General features: G+C 47.7%; 1 long non-coding RNA gene across 4 annotated transcripts in view; it reads left to right on the top strand.

Moving 5' to 3' along the window:
* The window catches only part of LOC135309095 (uncharacterized), a 42,936-nt gene that overhangs the window by 16,079 nt on the left and 8,612 nt on the right, over window positions 1-18,245 (top strand). For 2 of the 4 annotated variants that reach the window (XR_010369403.1, XR_010369402.1), the window contains exons 3-5: window positions 7,081-7,283; window positions 10,905-11,019; window positions 12,512-12,702. This is a non-coding gene — a long non-coding RNA (uncharacterized LOC135309095). Of the gene's footprint in view, window positions 1-7,080; window positions 7,284-7,621; window positions 7,892-10,904; window positions 11,020-12,511; window positions 12,703-16,025; window positions 17,412-18,245 lie in introns of those variants that run through there. The other 2 variants (XR_010369401.1, XR_010369404.1) reach the window with 2 other exon arrangements.

The following is an 18,245-nucleotide window of genomic DNA, read 5'->3' as shown; positions in this document are numbered from 1 at the left end:
GGCAGTGTGCTGGAAGTGCAGGAGGCTACAGTTGTGGGGTGGGCAAGGCAGGGTGAGATATCCCTGAAAACCCACAACTTCCCAGGCTGTTTTCCCTCAATAAACTTTTAAAAATCTTTCTTTCTTGGTGAGTGGGAGCTGACCCGGGGTGTGAAGGAGTTGCCTGTCCCGGGGCAGAGAGTACTGGGATGCAGCAGTGTAGAAGTCTCAAAGGATGGGATTTTTAGGACATTGTGTTGCCCTCGCTCCGGACACAGCTGTCCCTTCTGCCACACCCCATGGAGGGCTCAGGTGCCTCCACCCACCTTGTGCTGCTGCTCATCCCCACGGTGGGGCAGCCAGCACCGAGCCACTTGTGTGCCTTGCCTTGTTAAAGCCTGTTTTGCAGGACACAATGTCACACGACACCAAGTCATCTGGGGACAGTGTCACCCAGGCCAGATCTCAGAGGGTGTTGTGCTTTGATCTTCTCTTCTCCCCAAATGCAAGAAACCACAAAGACTTCAACTCCCTCAGAAATTGCCACGAGATGAAAATCCTGTGGAAGAACAATAGCTGCAGCATGGTTAGAACATGCTTTTATTTTTGTTCCTACGTGTTTCGTGCAATGTCAGGCTGTGGTTATGCTCGTGGAGAAAACAGCCAGTTCCCTACTGTTGCTGTGTAGCAGAAGCACTCCAGAGATGTGAATGTGAGAAGGAGCCATTGCAATCATATGTTGGCTCACATGTGCCTTGAGCAAAAACCTTGTCTCATTTCGGCTGCCCTAGCCCATAAATTAGATGATAATTGGGATGGCCTGGGCCTGGCCTGAGGAACAGCTTCATCCAAGCTTGCCAGGGTGTGCAGGGCTGCTGTGATAGCTCAGGCTGGGACCAGCCCTGTGCTGAGGCTCTTAGGCTGGTGTGAGAGCTCAGCATAGTGTACATGTAACTGCACTGCAGTTAGTGCAGAAGCAGTGAGTTAAATCTAACAGCATGCATACAGCTTATCTTTAAATGGGCTTCTTTTAAAAATGTTTTATGTATGCCCATGTCAGATACTACGGTGTCAGCCAGGCCTGCCCCAGAAACTGAGTTTGCCACCCCTGAAAAATCCCACAAGAGGACATGGATCTGATCTGTTGAGGGATCAACAGTTAAAATCTGGGTCAAATCCACCCACCTTCCCCTAGATGTTTTGTTCTGCTGGTTGATTGTCACTCTCACAGTTAAAAATTAAGCTAAGGAGAGCTGTGTGTGAGCTTATTACACTTCAGTTATTGCTTTATTCTTCTATAAAATTACTCACAACCAGAGGTGCTGGTGTGTTGAGCATGTAGTGGGGGAGATGAATGAATCTCTTGCAAGGTCAGCCTAGCCTTGCTGGCCCTGGCACACTTGCATCATTCTTTTTTTTTTATTATTTCCTGTGAGCCAAACACCATCAAAGAGCACTCCACATCTATAAAACCTCACTTAATTGTAATCACTTTCTTTGTAAGGGAGTTTTATAACCTGCCAAAGCAAGGGTCTAAAGAAGCACCTCTGGGAACACCCACTGGGGCCAGCACCAGAGCTCTTTGTTCAGGGGGCTCAGAGCTGGCAAACTCTAACTATGCCCTGGGGGGCAGCCCCCAGGAATCCCCAAATTCCCTGGGTAAGCTGTGGCTTTGCCTTTTGGTTACAAGCAGAAGGACATTTCTGACCTTGGAAAGCTTTTGTAGGAGCTGTTAGGATGGTGGCTGTCCTGGGGGGCTGACAGGGGAAGTGGGGAGTAGGACCTGGGATGCTCCAGAGTCCGTTTGCTTGGTGATTACCTGAGTTCCCTGGAAAATGGTGTTTCCCTGAGTGATGCAGGCAAGGCTGCAGATGAAGTCTGTGGTGGCAGTGGGGCCGGGAGCCAAACACCACATCCCAGCCTCAGAGCATCCGTCTTTTCTGGAAAAAACAGCAGGCTCTGCCCTCTCCCAACCTCGTTCAGAAGCAAACATTCCTTTTTTTCCTTTTTTTTCCTTTTTTTTCCTTTTTTTTCCTTTTTTTTCCTTTTTTTTCCTTTTTTTCCTTTTTTTCCTTTTTTTCCTTTTTTTCCTTTTTCCCTTTTTTCCCTTTTTTCCCTTTTTTCCCTTTTTTCCCTTTTTCCCCTTTTTCCCCTTTTTTCCCTTTTTTCCCTTTTTTTTTTCCCTTTTTTCCCTTTTTTCCCTTTTTTCCCCTTTTTTTCTCTTTTTCTTTTTTTCCTATTTTTTTCCCCTTTTTTTCTTTTTTTTTTTTCCCCTTTTTTTTCTTTTCTTTTTTTTTTTCCCTTTTTTCCTTTGCCTTTTGCCTTTCATTTCCCCTTTCCTTTCTTTGTGACAAGGAAGGAGCCCTTCAGAAGGCCGCACGGAGCAGAAATTCCCGGCTGTCCCGGTGTCCCGAGCCCCCGGAGCGGTGCCGGTCCCTCTCGCGGTCGCGCAGCTCCATCTGCTGTCGCTGGGCGCATCCCGGAGCGCGGCTGCGGCTTTTCCTCTGGCAGCTGGGATTAGCCTTGGGATTGCCCGCTCACCACAAGGGGCTTAAGGAATTGTGAGTAAAATTCTTACTTTTGTTCTGCAGCTGGCAGAAAAGTTTTAGGCCTGATTCAGCTGGAAGGGAAAGTCCAAGTCTTGCTCCCAGCCCGCCAAGATCTTTCCCGACCCCAGGGCAGCTTTTGGTGTGCTCAGCACTTTGTGGCTTTGAGAAGGTTGGAGGTAAGGGGTCCAGGGCATTCTCAGAACCTGCAGATGGCTGACTACTGCCCTGAGAATTTTCTTGGGATCCAGAGATGCAGTGTCTGGTCCATCCTGCTTGGGAAGCCCACCCTGACCCCTTTTTTTAAAATCTTTTTTTTCATGTATGGCCTCAAAAGGGGGACAGCTGGTGACAGGGACTGTAGAGGCTGGAACCAGACCTTCTTCTCCCCCAGTTTGCAATCTTGTAGTTTTTAGTCATATAAACAAATCCCATGGTTTTCAGGGTGACGGGAGTGATAATTTGGGAATAATGTGAGATTGTTTTCCTCTGAGAAAAGGCCAAAAGTCTTTGTAGCTGTGAAGTGGAAAATGTTAATGGATTTATTTTTTCTTGAATTTCATTTTTTTACAAGCCCTTCTCCCACCAGATTTTCAGATCACTTCCCTGTTAAAGAGTGGGAAAATGTCAGGAGTGTGTTTAATTCCCAATCTTTATTATTCATAACTTGGAAAGATAATGTTGAAAAGATTACAAACATACATTTTAAAATTACCCGTCTCCATGCTCTGGTCCAGATTTTGGAGTTATTATAACTTCTTAAAATATAGAGGGCTGTCCATGCACCTTTTCCACTGATGCTGAGTAATTTCCTCTATGCCAGTGCTAAAAGCCCTTTAGACACCTGAGCTCTCTCTGTTTCCCATTACTAAAATGGGGCTAACATCCCCTAATCTTGAGAGAGTTTTGTCAGGATTAAAAGACCCCTAAAAACTATGTGGAGCTGCTCAGTGATGGCACTCCCTTTTGCAAGCAGCTGAAGAACAGTGTGCTGAACAGCTGTCACAAATGTCTTTGGACAACTAATGGAAATTATTATGCCTTTTTGTTGAGGCCAACCTGAGCACGAGATATTCATACCAGACTGTAGCCTGCCAGTCCCCTAGCCAATGTTTTCTGCTTTCCCCTGTACTTCAAAAGCTTGCCTCCCTCCACAGCTGTATTTTTATCTCAGCTGCTCCAGATGTTGAGGGTAACATCTGCACACTACTCCTCTCCTATCTCTGCAGGCTCTTACTAGAGAGCACCCCCAGCAGCTCTGTGGCTGGGAGGTGACCTGAATATAAAGGTTCTGGCCTCTGCTGAGAGGGCAAGGACAAAGTCCTGAAGTCTTTCCAGCTCCTAAAGCCTCTGTCAATTCTGCCAGAGGTTAAGCCAAGCACTAATCCTGCAGGAGCTTTGAAGGTTTTAAGAAAACCCCAGACACAAAGCTGCTCAGAAACTTGAGGAACGTGAGAGTTGTCTTTTGGGCAATTGGACTTTGAGGAGCAGCACTGCACTGGAGCCTGTCAAGTGTTTAGACTTGGCTTCACCACTCAAACATTGAACAAATGCCAAAACTGTTTGGCCAGAGAGTCAGGGAGAGGAAAGGCTGCTACAGCTCTCTCCTGCGCACAGATTTAATGACCAGGCTTTCTTCTGTCCCACCCTCAGCTTCATCAGGGCAATTAGCTGACTAGTTACTGGTAAGGCCAAAGAGCAGGGCTGTCTCCTGAGTAACTGTCGGCTAAGCCCCACCAACATGGAAGAAATTCAGATAGTCTCTCTATAGCTCTGTCACCTTTTGAGGACCTTGAGCTGTGATGTTGCTCTCTTTTTCTTGGTGTAAAGGTAGTTGTCTTTTGAACAGTAACACAAGCTGGTATTAGAAAAGTTATGCGTTGTTGCTCCAAACTTACCTGTTAATTTTTTTTAAGTCTGCAAATCAGGCTAAAAGCTTAACATGTTCCTCAAGGCTGTGTGTCTGTGGGAATGACACTGGACAGCCCCTTGGAGCCACTCGACATGACCCTGCTCTCTGGCCTTGCACCCCCAGCAAGTCCTCAGTGCTTTGTGTCAAGAATTGATGTGATTAATGAAGTGAAACCTAGGCAAAAATCTGTTCAAAGGCAGCCTTTCCTCCAGCAAATGTCTCCAAAGGCCATGGGAAGGAGCTGGTTTTAAAACAGGAACATGTGTCCTGACATCTGCGGTGGGGATGGTGTTGGGACGGGGTGCAGCTACTGGATGGTGCTGGAGCACAAGCCCCTGGGGCCTTGCTGCTGGTTTACCCAGTGTGGTGGGACACGAGGGAGCTGAACCCCCTGCTCTGTTAAGAATGGGCAGTTTTTATCTGCTGCTGAAGGCTCTAGCCCAGTACAACCCACATGGAGATGACCCTGCTTGTTGTGGGTCAGGAGGGGGATCAGGTGGCGGATGGACATCCTGGGAGATGCCCATGACATCCACGAGACTTCTGTGCCCATGAAGGTTTCCACCTCTGCCCATCACCAGTGGGCAGGGCAGGATCACACACAAGTGAGAAATGTTCACAAATTTCTAAGGGGAGTACCAGCATAAAGTGACAAACTGTTCACCTCCAGTGCTGGAGATCCATCCTGATGGGTCAGAGCATCAGGCAGATATGCACACCCACATCAGGGATGAAGCAAGTCAGGGACCTCTGGAACCATGTCTCTGCAGTTCTGTGACACAGATCTAAGGCAGCATATAAATTTTTTTTTTTTTGCATCCTCATCAGCTGAAGGATTTTCTGGGTCACCATGGACTCTGTGCATGGCTCACACCACGAGGCCCTCGGTGACAGCAGTGCAGGTGTGCTGGTCCCAGGGACAGGAGGTCATGGTGGAGGATGCAGGGTACCATCTCTGGGACCTGCTGCCTGAAACTAGGTCACCTCCTGTGACAGTAGAAATGACTCTCAGCACAGATGGCAGGTGGGACCTGGGAATGACCTTGCCCTGTGGTCATTTTCTCCTGCAGAGGCTCATCTGGTGCGCTGCAGGCAGTTGTTTGGTGACACGTGCAGCAGGTGCTGAGCTCACTGTGGCCAGGTTGTTTCCACAGCCATGGGGATATCTGGAAAAGCCACTTTTGCCTTGTTGCATAGTGCCTCCCCCTCCAGAGCAAGGAGGTGTCCAGCCACAGCTCATCCCAGAAAATGTGACAGGTCCCTTTCCCTTCTGCTCTTCTCTTTTGCTTTCATGCAGCCTGTTCTTGGGAAGGGCATCCCTTAGGAAATAATGGGTGGACACAGTCTGCTCCACCTCTCAGGCATCAAATTCAGACCAGCACTTTGAAGTAAAGAAAAGCAAACCATCACTTATTGCGCAGAGACAGCTGGAAATGCTGCAAGATCCTTTTAAAACTCACCAATTTTACTCCTGTCTAGTTATTGCTGGGAACAGCTCAGATAGTACAATAATGTAGGTTCTTATCTCATCCAGCCTTAGTGGGCTTTAACTGAGCTCAAAAGTGGTGCTGTTTCCTTTTTCTTGAAAATACATTTAAAAGACATCACACTTGTTTGAGAACTTTACTGATTGACTCTAGGTAAAAATAAGCACCATCTTGTATTACATTGTTATGTCACATAAGCACCTTGCATAATTACCTTAGCTCCAACATATTTTTAATTATGTTAGAATTAGCGCAAAGAATTTTATCTGAGACTCATGTAAATGTTTTGTGCTCTCAATACTTTGATGTACCTAGAAAGAGATTAATGTTTGCTTTGATAATTAGTCTGTTGCATGTGGCCAAAAATTCATTACAAACACAGTTAATTAAGTTGTCAACAAACCTTTGGTCTCCGGCTGGTGAGAATAATTCAATAATTTTGTTCAGCTTGACAGGGGATTTTCTTTTTTATTGCTATCAACCCCAGCTGTCCTGGGGGGCCCATGGCACAGCAGCGTTTTCTGGGAGGTCATGCAAAACTGGACAGAACACAGTGCACATGGTGCTGCCCCGAGGCTGTAACACAAGGAAAGAAAATGAACACAAGCAAGAACTTCCTTACTGTGCAGTGACCGAGCACTGGAAAAGGCTACCCAGAGAGATTGTGGGGTGTCCCTCACTGGAGATACTCCAGAACTGTCTGGAGAAGATTCTGTGCCATGTGGCTCTAGGGTGGCCTTGCTTGAGCAGGGTGGTTTGACCAGGTGACCCAATGTGGTCCCTCCCAGCCTCACCCGCTCTGAGACTCTGGGGGATGCCATTCCAGAGGTGGCACCATGGCTCTGTGCCACAGAGGATAGAGGTGAGCATGGGCTCAAGTTCTGAGCTTGGGGGAAGCAAGGGACACTGATGTTTACCACCCAAAAAGTGATCTGCTTCTGCTGAGGGACGAGGACCCCCAGTTCTGCTACTTGGAGCTCATAAAAGATGGTGTAGAGAGCCTGCCTTGTGTCTGGGGAGATGGTCTGGAGCTTGCCTACTGGCTGTTAATATTGTGGGTCCAGAGAGGGGACAAATGCCACCATGTGCTCTAGTAATGCAGCCCATGCCATAAGAAATCAAAGTCTTTTCCCCAAACAGCCTTTCTCTGTTGCAGGAACTCTTCAGGGGGACTGTAGCCTGGCAGGATCTCTCTGTACCCCTGCAGCCTCTGCCCCAGTGCTGTGACCATGCTACAGTGGGAGCACAGACCTCTCTGGTGCCAAGGATCTCTTAGCACCATGCTCACACTTCGAGTTGGTGTGGCATGCCCCATCCTTTTTGTCTGAGAGCTGCAGCTGCCACTGGACTTGGACTCAGGTAGGTGAAAGAGAGCCCCAGGAGGAGTGTGGGTTTGGGGCATCACTCAAGGACCAAACATCTAGTACCTCCAAGTGACTCATTTCCATTTCAAAGAGCCCATTTGTTTTATCTGGCAATTAGCTTGCATCCTCTGTAGAAAATTACTCCATAAATACCACCGAGCTCCCAGCCAATCTCTCCTTTTAAATATATTTTAAGTGCATGATTAATACACTTTCCCAGCCCCTGTCTGGGACTGTGCAGAGAGGTCAGGGAGCAGGTAAATGAAAGAAAATGGCTTCACTCGGCATTGACTGGGCTATTAATCACTGCCCATTTTCTATAAATCATGGCAGATGGCAGGAGCAGGCAGGTACTCATGGGAAATGACACACTGTGCATGACGGGAATCGCGGATCGCAGCAGACACTGCCAAGGGAAGAGGCTGCTCCTTGCCCTGCTGTCCCCAGCACAGGGAGGCCATGGCACTACACCTGGGACTCACCTCCACGTGGCAGCTCTCCCCTGTAAGAATGGATGTAAAAGTTTGCAGGAGACCTGGCGAATTCAGGGTATCACAGCTGGGCTAGATGGGCCTGTCGGGGGATGGCTCTGCTTCTCACCAGGTGAGAAGGGAGGGGAGGATGTGCTGCATGTGGGTAGTGAGTGTTGAGGAAGATGAGTCCTGAGTATCAGCAACTTCTAACCACCATGGTCAGTGATACTTCTAATCAGAGCAACAATTAAAAATTTTGCTGCTGACACTGAATGCTCATGATTGCTTTGCCTCAGAGCAGATGCAGGTGGGAAACGAGAGGGAAGAATAATATAATAATAAAGTGAGCAGGACAGATACATCCTAAAATGAGTGTGCATTTGGCAGCAGTGTTCATCTAGGCATTTTCTGTGCTGTAGTCTTGGAGGGATTCCCTTTTCATGCCTGGGAAATGCAGGCACTTCCCTCCTGGAGTGGATGACCTTCTAATACTGCCTGGTAGTGCTGTGGGAGTTGTGCCTCCCTGTTTTTGTAGTGTACCTATGGGTGGTGGAAAGCAGCTATTTTTTTTTTTTTTTAGGAGGACAGACAATACTATATGTATAAATGAATTAAAAGAGTATTTTAAATGGAGGTGGTATGAAAGATTAAAAAAATTACAAATTATGGGCTCTCTTCTCCTGCATGTTGCCAGTCCCAGTGAAACTAGTTGAAATAATCCTCTGCTGCACTTGGTATTTCTTCCACAGGGAATGGAATTTTTCCTGTCACCTCTCTTTTCTACCAGAGATGCAAAGGGATGTGTTTTTCCCTCCTTTGGTGCAAGGAGAGCTAATGTTGAGCTAATCAGTTTTGCTTTCCCATAGCCTTGCATTGCCCTGCTTATCCCAGCCTGCAGCTGGACACCCTTGATGCTGCTTGGCAAGGAGAGCAGCATCGCTGCCCACAGCACCTCCTGCACAGCTCTCACCTCCAGCCCTGCTACACAGCAACAACAGCTCCTGTTTTGCTGGCAAAATAGTTGGAAGAGCAAACTAGGCTGGCTGCTAGGGACTCCCAGTTAAGCCACCACCAGCAAGGAGAAAATGATCCAGAGCAGAGAAAACCAGGATCATCTGCTCCAGGCCAGAGTCTGTCCCATCAGCAGGGAGAAGAATGGACAAGGGTGGGGGGGGATGGACATAGTAGGTGGATTTAAGACTCGTGAAGGACAGCTTCTGTCCATCCCTGTGAAGGTTAACATGGAGAATGGCTCCCTGGGGGGTGTGGTGGGCACTTGGGCGTGCTGAGGTGAGTGTGTGCTGCTGGGCATGAGAGTCACAGGGACCTGCAGGGTGACCGATGCAGAAAGTGAGCAGCAAAGTAATCTTGGAAACGTGTCACCAGCAAAGGAGGAAAGAACCTCAGAAAGCCAAAAGGACCCATAAAGACAGCGAGTGGGAGATGTGAAGCAGAAGACATGTGAGATCAGGAAAGGAGAGATTAATATGCCACAGCCAAGAAAGCTGCACATTATAAAGCGCAGGCAGGGCGATGGAGAGGATGGCACGGGGACTTCAAACAGCAGCTGGGTGGCCTTGGTACTTGCTGAAGTCATCTTCCCCAGCCCAGGAGCTGCTTGGGGATGCTGTGTGGCTCCCGCTGCTCCGCCAGCACAGCTGGATCAGGCGAGGAGGAGGGCTGGTCGCCTCCACAGGCAGCTGTGTGCAGATGTTTTCCACTGAGGGAAGAGCAGTGAGGGCATAGTTTGAAAGGAAAGGGAAAAATCATAGCAGGAGCTGGAGAAAAATTATTGCTGAAGGAAACCTTGCTCTCAGGCTGTCTGAAGCAATGTAGGGAGAAGCCCTGTTTTTTTGGCACTGAGGTTCTTCCTTCCACCCAATGCTATTTAAACCGGATGTTTCTTACCCCAAACAAGCCATGTTTGGACTCCTCAGCTGCTCCACATCCCCACTGCCCTGGCTGTGGCTGGGCTGGAGGATTTGTAAGGAGAACTCGGGGGAGGGCTGGGTCCCCCACCCCTTCCTAATCCCCTCCCCAGCTCCCCCACAGGCCTCACGGGAGCCTAATATTTGTGCATGTGTGTTTTAACACGGCATATGGTCTTCATTACACACAGACTTCTCGCTTCCATAATTATACCATGATGGGAGTTCCTGTCAAAGCCATAAAGCAAATTCTCTTCCCCCTGCCGTGTCCCTCCGCCCCCATGAGCCCTCCCCATAAAACTCACAGGGGTCTCCAGTTTGCCAGGAGAACCCTCCCTCACTGGTGGAATTAACCCTTTGCCTCCTCCCATCCGGCAGCTGCTGGAAGAAAGCCGAGCTTTCCCCATGGGTGCTTGCTTACCAGAAAAGGGGAAGGTGTTGTCCAGATTTCAGCCCCGTGAGAAAGAGCAGAGAGAGCCAGCAATGCCTAAGCCATGCTGGGGAGGTGGAGAGGCAAGCAGCAGCCTAAGCTAGTGCCCTTGTTGCTGCTCTCTCAGCATCCTTGAGCATGCCAAACCCACCCACTGCCGAAGCACAAGCGCCTCTGGGTAGCGCGTGGCAGCTGTTTAGCAACACGCTGCAACACTACCCCACAGCTCAGGACAGGAAATGAAGGCGGCTGCATCTGCAGGCGGAATTTGAGTGCACAGGCTGCAATTACCTGCGCTGGAGTTTGGCCAGAGCCCCGCTCCTGCGAGCATCGCCACGGGGCCGGACACCGGCAGCTGGCGCTCAGGTGCTGTGGGGTCCAGCACAGCTCTGCAGGGGCCTTGTGGGTCGTGCACAAACCTCATCTGGGGTGGATGGAGGCAGGAAAGCACAAAGGGGAAATTCAGCTTTATGTGTATGTGGGTGCTGCACTGAGAGGCACTGAGATGCAAATTTAGGTGCCCTTTTTATTGGTGATCAACTGGAAAATAGGCTTGGACAGTTTGTAATTGTGGAGGGGACAACTTCTCCCAACAAGTCTTTCTTGCCCCTAAGCCAGGGTGCTGCTGAGAGTCAGGAAAGAAACCATTTCTGGGGCTGCCCTGGCCTTTGGGGCCCCTGGGATATCCTCAGTGGACATGGGCTGCAAAGGGCTTGCTCGGGATCACACCAGAGATCCTGCTCTGCTCTGCTCAGCATGACAGGAAAAATTCTGTTTCCCACTAGGTGGTAGAGAAGAGCTTGGCTGAAAATCCTCCAGTTTCTCAGCTCAGCAAGAAAGAGGGGGGGTTATATAAAACTGAAGACCTCTGTTTTAGCCAAGACTCCAGCAGACCCAAAGGTAAGAGAGGTGTCACTGCAGAGGGCTGGGGAAGAGTTGGGGGGTGACCAGGGTTCTGAGCAGGTAACAGGTGCCACCCAGCAAACACTGTGTCCTGCTCATCACCAGCCACTGTGTGCCAGGCACTGGTGGCACTCTTTTTTGACATCTGTGGATATTTTATGACCTTTTACTGATTGATTTTGGGGAATATGGTTTGAAATGGGTGGTATCTAGTAAAAGAAAGAGAGGAGCAGGGGAAGCATTCATGCGATTTCACCTAGCACATGCAGGTCCAGCATCACCCCAGCCTGTCACACTGCTTAAATAGAAATAGCTCACTTTTCTTCAGACAGGCTCATGATAATGGTAAACATTTCCTAATAGAGCCTGAGAAATGGTGGACATGAATTTTTGGTGCTTTTTTTTTTTGGTCAGTTGAAGGAGGCCCAAACATAGAGTGTTAACTTGCCTGGAGAGAAATGTCCTCTTTCAGGAATGTGCATCTCATGGGTGCAGAAGGAAAATAAACATGTAGCATGGTGCTGCAGATTGAACTGGAGGGCATTCAGCTCCCAGCTGGCTCCACACTTCTGGAATAGTGGCTGCCTCATGTGAAAAGGAGAGGTCCTGGAAGCCTCACTGTCCTGTGCTAAAATACAAAACCACAGTCCCCATGTGATGTGACCCTGGGCAGTGCATACTGTGCCAAAACACACTGTGAGAGTGAGATTTCCTCCAGGACAGGCAGACATGCAAACCTTCAGGTTTGGAGGTTCATCAAGTGGAAGGAAGGGGGGCTGTGTGCTTGAGGAGTGGGGTTATAGTACAAAGGGGTCTCTAACCTAACTCTGCAGGAGGTTTGTGCCAGGAGGTGCCTGCTGAGTTTGGGGGGTTCAGTGTGAGCTACCCTGAAGCCACAACAGACCAAGGCAGAGGGGGGACACATCTGACACCTGGTGGCTGAGCCCTTTCAGACTATGCGGCTCCAGTCTTTGCATTTGGGTCAAAGAGCAGAGAAGTCTGAAACCACCAGACCCTGTCCACAAGGAGAGCTCTGAGTGGTTCTGAGTGGTGAAGTCTCCTTGGGGAATTCAGTAGGTTTTGCTTCTTCTTGAGCACAGTTTTCACAATAGTTTCCAAACCTCCTGTTCCTGAGAGCATTCCTAGATACCCACACACTGTGCAGTCCCCTCTGGAGCACAGAGAGAGTTGCATTTGTTCTGCTTTAATTTGAACCTTCAAACCTCCCTTGGACAGTAACAACATGAAATAAACAAGCCTTGTGTTGAAATACACTCCTCCTCAGTGCTACACTGACCTAACTTGCTTTTCCTATGGACAATCTTGACACACTTTGTTTTTTAATGCATTAATCTTCACAAGATCCACAGGAAGCTGGGAAATGATGCTGCTTCTCTCTCCCTCTTGTTTTTATGAGTAGGGAACTGAGATCTAAGTATCCCACAATCAACTAAACGCTGTTGAAAGTGCTTTTTCTTCACCTTTTCAGAAAACCCAGAGGCCAGCAGAGTGGGGTATGTGTGCTATGGAGGTGGATTGGACCACAATTGACTGGATTGAAGAGCTCGTGTTGACCTGAGGATTTTTTTCCTGCAAAGGAAGGTCTGAGGCTCCCACTGGACTTTGCTCACCTCCCAGCACAGAGCAAAGCTGGTGTCCCCTGGCAATGGAAACCAGCAGGTGGGTGATTTGGTGGTGTCCTCTGCTCTTGGTGTATTACCAGCTGCTTTGAGTTCCTGCTGCAGGGCCTGAAGCAGCCAGGCAGCCCCAAGCCCTGTCTGCTTGGCAGACCCACTGGGACTTCTTGTCTCCCTTGTGATGTTTTGGAGTGAGGAGCTTTCCAGACAGTTGTGATGACAAGTGTCCATGCTATGGGAAGGGAGTGAGAGGGGACCCCCTGTCACTGTGAGTGCTACTGGACCCCCCAAAAGGCTGAGAGCTTGGAAAGCATCCACACAGTCAATCACTTCCCTGAACTATCTGTGCTTCATGGGCCTCCAGCTCATGAATCTTGGAAGGAAAGACCTTCTCAGGAGATTTGTGGTGCATCCAGTCCCAGCTAGAAATACCACAAGAAAAGCCTCTCTTGGGGAGATCCCAGTTCTAAGCAGGAAATGCAGAGTGATGTGAGAGTGAGAAGAAATCCAGATGTGGCCACTATCTGCTTTATTTTACTCTGGGAAACCAAGTTCTCTTTTGTGGGATATAGTTTTGTCAAGCATCGTTCTCAGGCATATCTAGCCCTTGTGTTTGCCAGTTGTAATTGAGTCAGAGCCACATATCAAAGCTCTGTGTGTGCGTGCCTGTGTGTCCGCGTGCCTGTGTGTGGAGACAGCTTCCAGCAGATCACTTTCTGTTGTTTTTCTGCTAGCAGACTGAGCAGAGCTACTCACTCCCACATACAGACAGAGCTCTGGCTCACACAGCTGCCTGGGGAGAAGCACTGGCTTTTCTCCTCTCGGGCCAGTGTTGCATTTTTGAATTACTTTACCAAGAAGTGTTTAAGTATTTGAGTTTTTCAAAGTGAAGCAGTTTCTCCGCTACTAAGCCTTTGTTTTCTTGTGCAGTTCAGAAGTTTTCTTTGCAGTGTTATCTTGTTTGCAGTCCCAGCCCAGCCTGGGAAATATGCAGTATAGTTCAATGCAGAGGAAAGTAACTCTTTCCTTTTAAAAAGGACTACTTGGTGTGAGTGACAGCCACCCAGGGGTGGGAGATATTTGCTGGATTTTGGAGGTGTGCACAGGATCTGGAGGGGTATTTGCAGGGGAGGAAAATATCCTGGACTTGCCAGGTAAATGCAAGCTTGAAGACAGGTTTGGAAAGCATTTTATGACCTTGTGTGACATGGGTGCTTGCAGTGCTCCCGTGTGAGCTTTGCTCTCCTTGGCTCTTGCTCTGGGGGGTCACTGTGATGTCTAGGCTCTTATGGTGCCAGGAAGCAGGAGAACACTATACACATATCCACGAGCAGCCAAATCTTTATTAAACCTCGAAAAGATCATTAATCTCACCCAAATATTTGCTATTTCTAAAGTTTAGGTAGGGGGTAGATACCCTCGGGTGTTTGGCAGCTAACACTTGGAATTAAAATGAATAACAGGAGCAACAAAGTGGAACTGCTGGTCATAATTGCCCTGCCCCTCACGCACTTTTTTTGAGTGCATCCAGTTGGCCCCAAACCAGTACTATTCCCCAGCAGAAACTTTCCAGCATTTATTCATCACACACAGAGTTGACAAGTGCCTCCAATTCTCCAGTTACCAATGCACTAATGAACATCTGCTAGTCTTTCTTGCAAGTTCAAGGGCTTGGGCAGGGAGTAGACTGGGGACTGAATTTCTCTGTGTGACTGAATAAGGTTAAAAGTGGATTTTACATGAGGGCAGAGCCTTACTCTGGGGTTCCTCATACTTCTCAATTAATGCCTTCCAAAGTCCAAACCTTTTGGTTAACAGCTGCTTCTGAGAAATGTGGCTTTGAGGAAAGGAGTGAATGTGTCTTGAACTATCAGAAAAACAAGAAATAGAGATAATTTTTAGCTTGTGAGGAAGTGAAACTATTCCAAGTAGTCTTTGCTGTTGCTAGTTCTGGAGAGCTCGAAAACTTCTGGCAACCATGCAAGGTCTTGCTTTGCTACCTCTTGCTAGTAGGAATATAAAAATTGCCCATCAATATATGCAGCCAAACCAACAATCATCAGGTCCCACAATGAGTGTCTCTGACAGACAGCTAATTACTTCTCAAAAACCTGTGAATATTTGCTCTGGAAAACCATCAAATAGCAAGATCTGTCCTGTACAGCAAAAACAGCTCTAGAGCTTCTGCACTGTCACTTTAGTCCTGACGCTGTTTTATTGCTGGATGTTACATACAGGAAGAAAGTTCAGCTTTGACTTAACCCCTTGGACTAACAGCAGGTACAAACTGCAGTGGCATTTAACTCAGTCTTCTAGAAAGTAATTTGTTTGTGTTTGATGATTTCTGTCTTTCTTACACCAGCCTGTAACTCTCTCATTCTGTGCCTTGTCACCCATTACCACCCAGCATGTTTCCAGTGTGAAACTGGGATGTGGAAATGGCTGGAAATAGGGAACCCAGCTCCAAGGAGTGTGTGCTACCTGGTGGGTATAGCTCAGCCATGCAAGGAAGCCTAAGAGCTCTGAAAAATAAGAAAGGTACATGTGAAAGGTGATGCATTTAACCACTGGGGCATCTCCTTTAGGAGGTCACTGTCAGCACTTTTCTTGGAGGCTGGAGCTGTCTGTAGGTGGCTGGTTACAGGTACCTGTGCAGGGCAGTGGTGTCGGTATGAACTGCTGTGCAGCACACAAATCATTTCTGATGAAAATTAAATACCCAAAAAAGAAATTCCACTACCAATGGAGTGAGCAAATCATGCACAAATGACTAATAAATACCACCGCAATCTCTCCTTAAGCTGTGATTTATCTGTCTGGAGACTTATTAAAGAAATGTTCCTGCTGTTTGCACAGTTTTTATGATGGTGCTGCTTTTTGACCCTCTCGAGTGTCAAAGCCTCTTTCTGTGCTCTGGCAGTCCCAGCAAAAGCCCCACACGTCCCCCCCAGTGCCTGTGACTAAGTGCCCCCACACCCTGATGCCCTGGCCCTGCTCCCTCCCAGCCTCACGGTTGCTCTGTGCTGCAGTGAAATTCCCTTCTTGTGCTCTGTGCCAGTGAAGGAGCTTTCCGTGTTTTGTCATGTCCTGATCAAGGGAATGGCAGAAAGGTGAGTCAGGGGAAGTTTAGGCTGGATAGTAGGAAAAGGCTCTTCACCCGGAGGGTGTTTGGGTACTGGAACAGGCTCCCCAGGAAGTTGCCACAGTACCAAGCCTGTCTGAGTTCAATGAGTGCTTGGACAGTGCTCTCAGGCCCATGGTGGAAATCTTGGGATGTCTTGTGCAGGGCCAGGAATTGGACTAAATGATCCTGATGTATCCCTTCTAACTCACCATAATCTGTGATCCTATGAATCTCTGTTCCAGGGCTGTTGCATCACTGCTGGGGGAGCAGCTCATGCAAGACCTTCCTCCTTCTCCCAGGCAAAATTCACCCAAGTCTGTTTGGACCAGTAACTCTTGGAATGTGGGTGGGTCAGGCTGTTTTGGACAAAGCTGTGGAGCTTTACCTGGCTGCTCCTGCCCCCCTTGTCTGTCTCTGCTCTCCACAGTGCACTCAGAAATACTGAGCTAAGGCCAGATAGAGGAAAATCTGAAAACACATGACTTTAAAAGTAAATGCTTTTTTTCTTTCTTTTAGCTAAAATGTGCACTTTTCATAGCTGGTTCATGAGTTCCAGCACATTTGGGGTCAGCAATACTTGGGGGTTCCAGTGTCTTGCTGACATTATTGGATGATGGGGCAACAAACCCCAACATGTCTTTTTGATGTGTGGGATATGACAGAAGCAGCTAAAGCTGTTCTGACTCAGCCCTCAAGCATTTCTGACATCAAAGTGCAGACCCAGGCAGTGCTGAATGGTCAGGACTTTGTGTTGAATCTTTTCTCACTGCTGTCTGGGGAAAAAAAAAATCTTTAGCTGTCAATGAGGTTGACTTCCACTCTGACAATAGTTCACCCTGTAGAATATAGAGTGTTATGTGACATGTAAAATTGAGGTATGATGTAATTTAGAGTTTCCTGCACTCTTTATGAGATGCACATTCAGTGCACATAACCCCCTTTAAATAGTTAAAACAGTGGAGTATTTAGAAGATCTCAATGTTCAGAGTGGGAAACGGGAGGAGAAAAAGGCACTGATACTCAGTATCAGCTTTGACTGTCCTTTGCAGTGCAGGACAGGGAATATCTGCACTCATGTGTGTTGTCCCAATCCACTGTTCAGAATCATCTCCAGCCTTGAGCCCCTGCGTGGCCCCAGCTGAATGAGCAAGTCCTGCTACCCACCTTCCTCCTCTCTCCCCATGAGTGAGGGACCCTCCCAGGAACCTGCCATACTAGCTGGCTTCCCAGATGTTCCCAGGTGTGCACACAGAAGCCACACTGCACGTTGGATTGTCACATTCCTGACTGCAGGTACGTCCACAGAGGCTGAGACCTTGTGACAGCAATGCTAGGAATAGATCCAGCTGAAATTAAGTTTATTTAGTGAAAAATTTCATACAGGAGACGGTCTTCAATAAAGTCAGCAAACTCTCTAGATCAGCTCTATTTACTTATTTTTTGGCTATTGTTTCAAAATCATAACCCCCTTTGTCGGGACTTTCAGGAATATCACCACCCTTCCAGGATCAGCTGGGGCAGCCAGGGCTGCTGGAAGCATCGTCTGGGCTGTGCTCTGTGCTCTGGCTGCCCAGCTGTGCTCTGAGCTCCCAGTCCCATGGGGTCCTGCCCTGGGGCACAGCACACTCGTTCATACCCTGACAAATACACGCAGATGAGAAAGGTTGGAAGTTTCCTGCTCAGTGTCTGCTGTCAGAAAATGCTGCTCTGCTACAGCCGAGCCATCCCCATGGGAGTGTGTCAATTTGGACAAACTTAAGTTTAGGGGGTAAAAAACCCAGAATAACTCATTTCAATAAATTCAGAGCAGTCAGCAGTCAGCTGTCAGAATGGCACATTTCAAGTTTTGAGTCTCAAATGCCTTCTCTTTGGCACCACTGTGCATTAATGTATACCAGAGTACAAATTCTTACATGAAATAATGCAAAATGAATTACAAAACAGAAAAATACGATACAAATCTGGACTGGAATAGAAACATGGAGTCCTCAAAATATGAAATATACATTAAATGTAAACATAAGGGACTGGAAAAAAAAAGTCAAAAAATGCAAACAAATACTCCAGTTGACCTGAAAGGAAGTGTTTCCAGAATATTGTTTTGTAAGGGATTGTCGACAACCCCAAATTTCACCTTTCCAGTTCAGTTTTTAGTCTTATGTCAGAAATCCTAGCTGGAGGGAAATCCAGGGCAGTAGATGCATGAATGTTTTTATACATACACAGATATAACTGTACGTTGTTATTCTATTTGTCTCTTCTTTTTCCTACAGCATCTGTCCCATTCTATAAACTGAAGCTGTTTTTACTTCCTATGATGGAGTTAATTACAAAGCAATTAATTGACCCAGTTATTCATGAGAGGTTTTGGTCATCTCATGGGTGACAGGAATTCAAGCTCCTTTTATTTTTCTTTCACATCACATCCAGGGCAATCACAGAAAATCTAGTGATAGCATCCA

The sequence above is a fragment of the Passer domesticus genome, chromosome 10 (assembly GCF_036417665.1).
Source record: "Passer domesticus isolate bPasDom1 chromosome 10, bPasDom1.hap1, whole genome shotgun sequence".
Classification (NCBI taxonomy): Eukaryota; Metazoa; Chordata; class Aves; order Passeriformes; family Passeridae; genus Passer; species Passer domesticus.
Note: the sequence above shows the minus strand (reverse complement) of the source record. Positions and strands in the feature narration are given on the sequence as shown.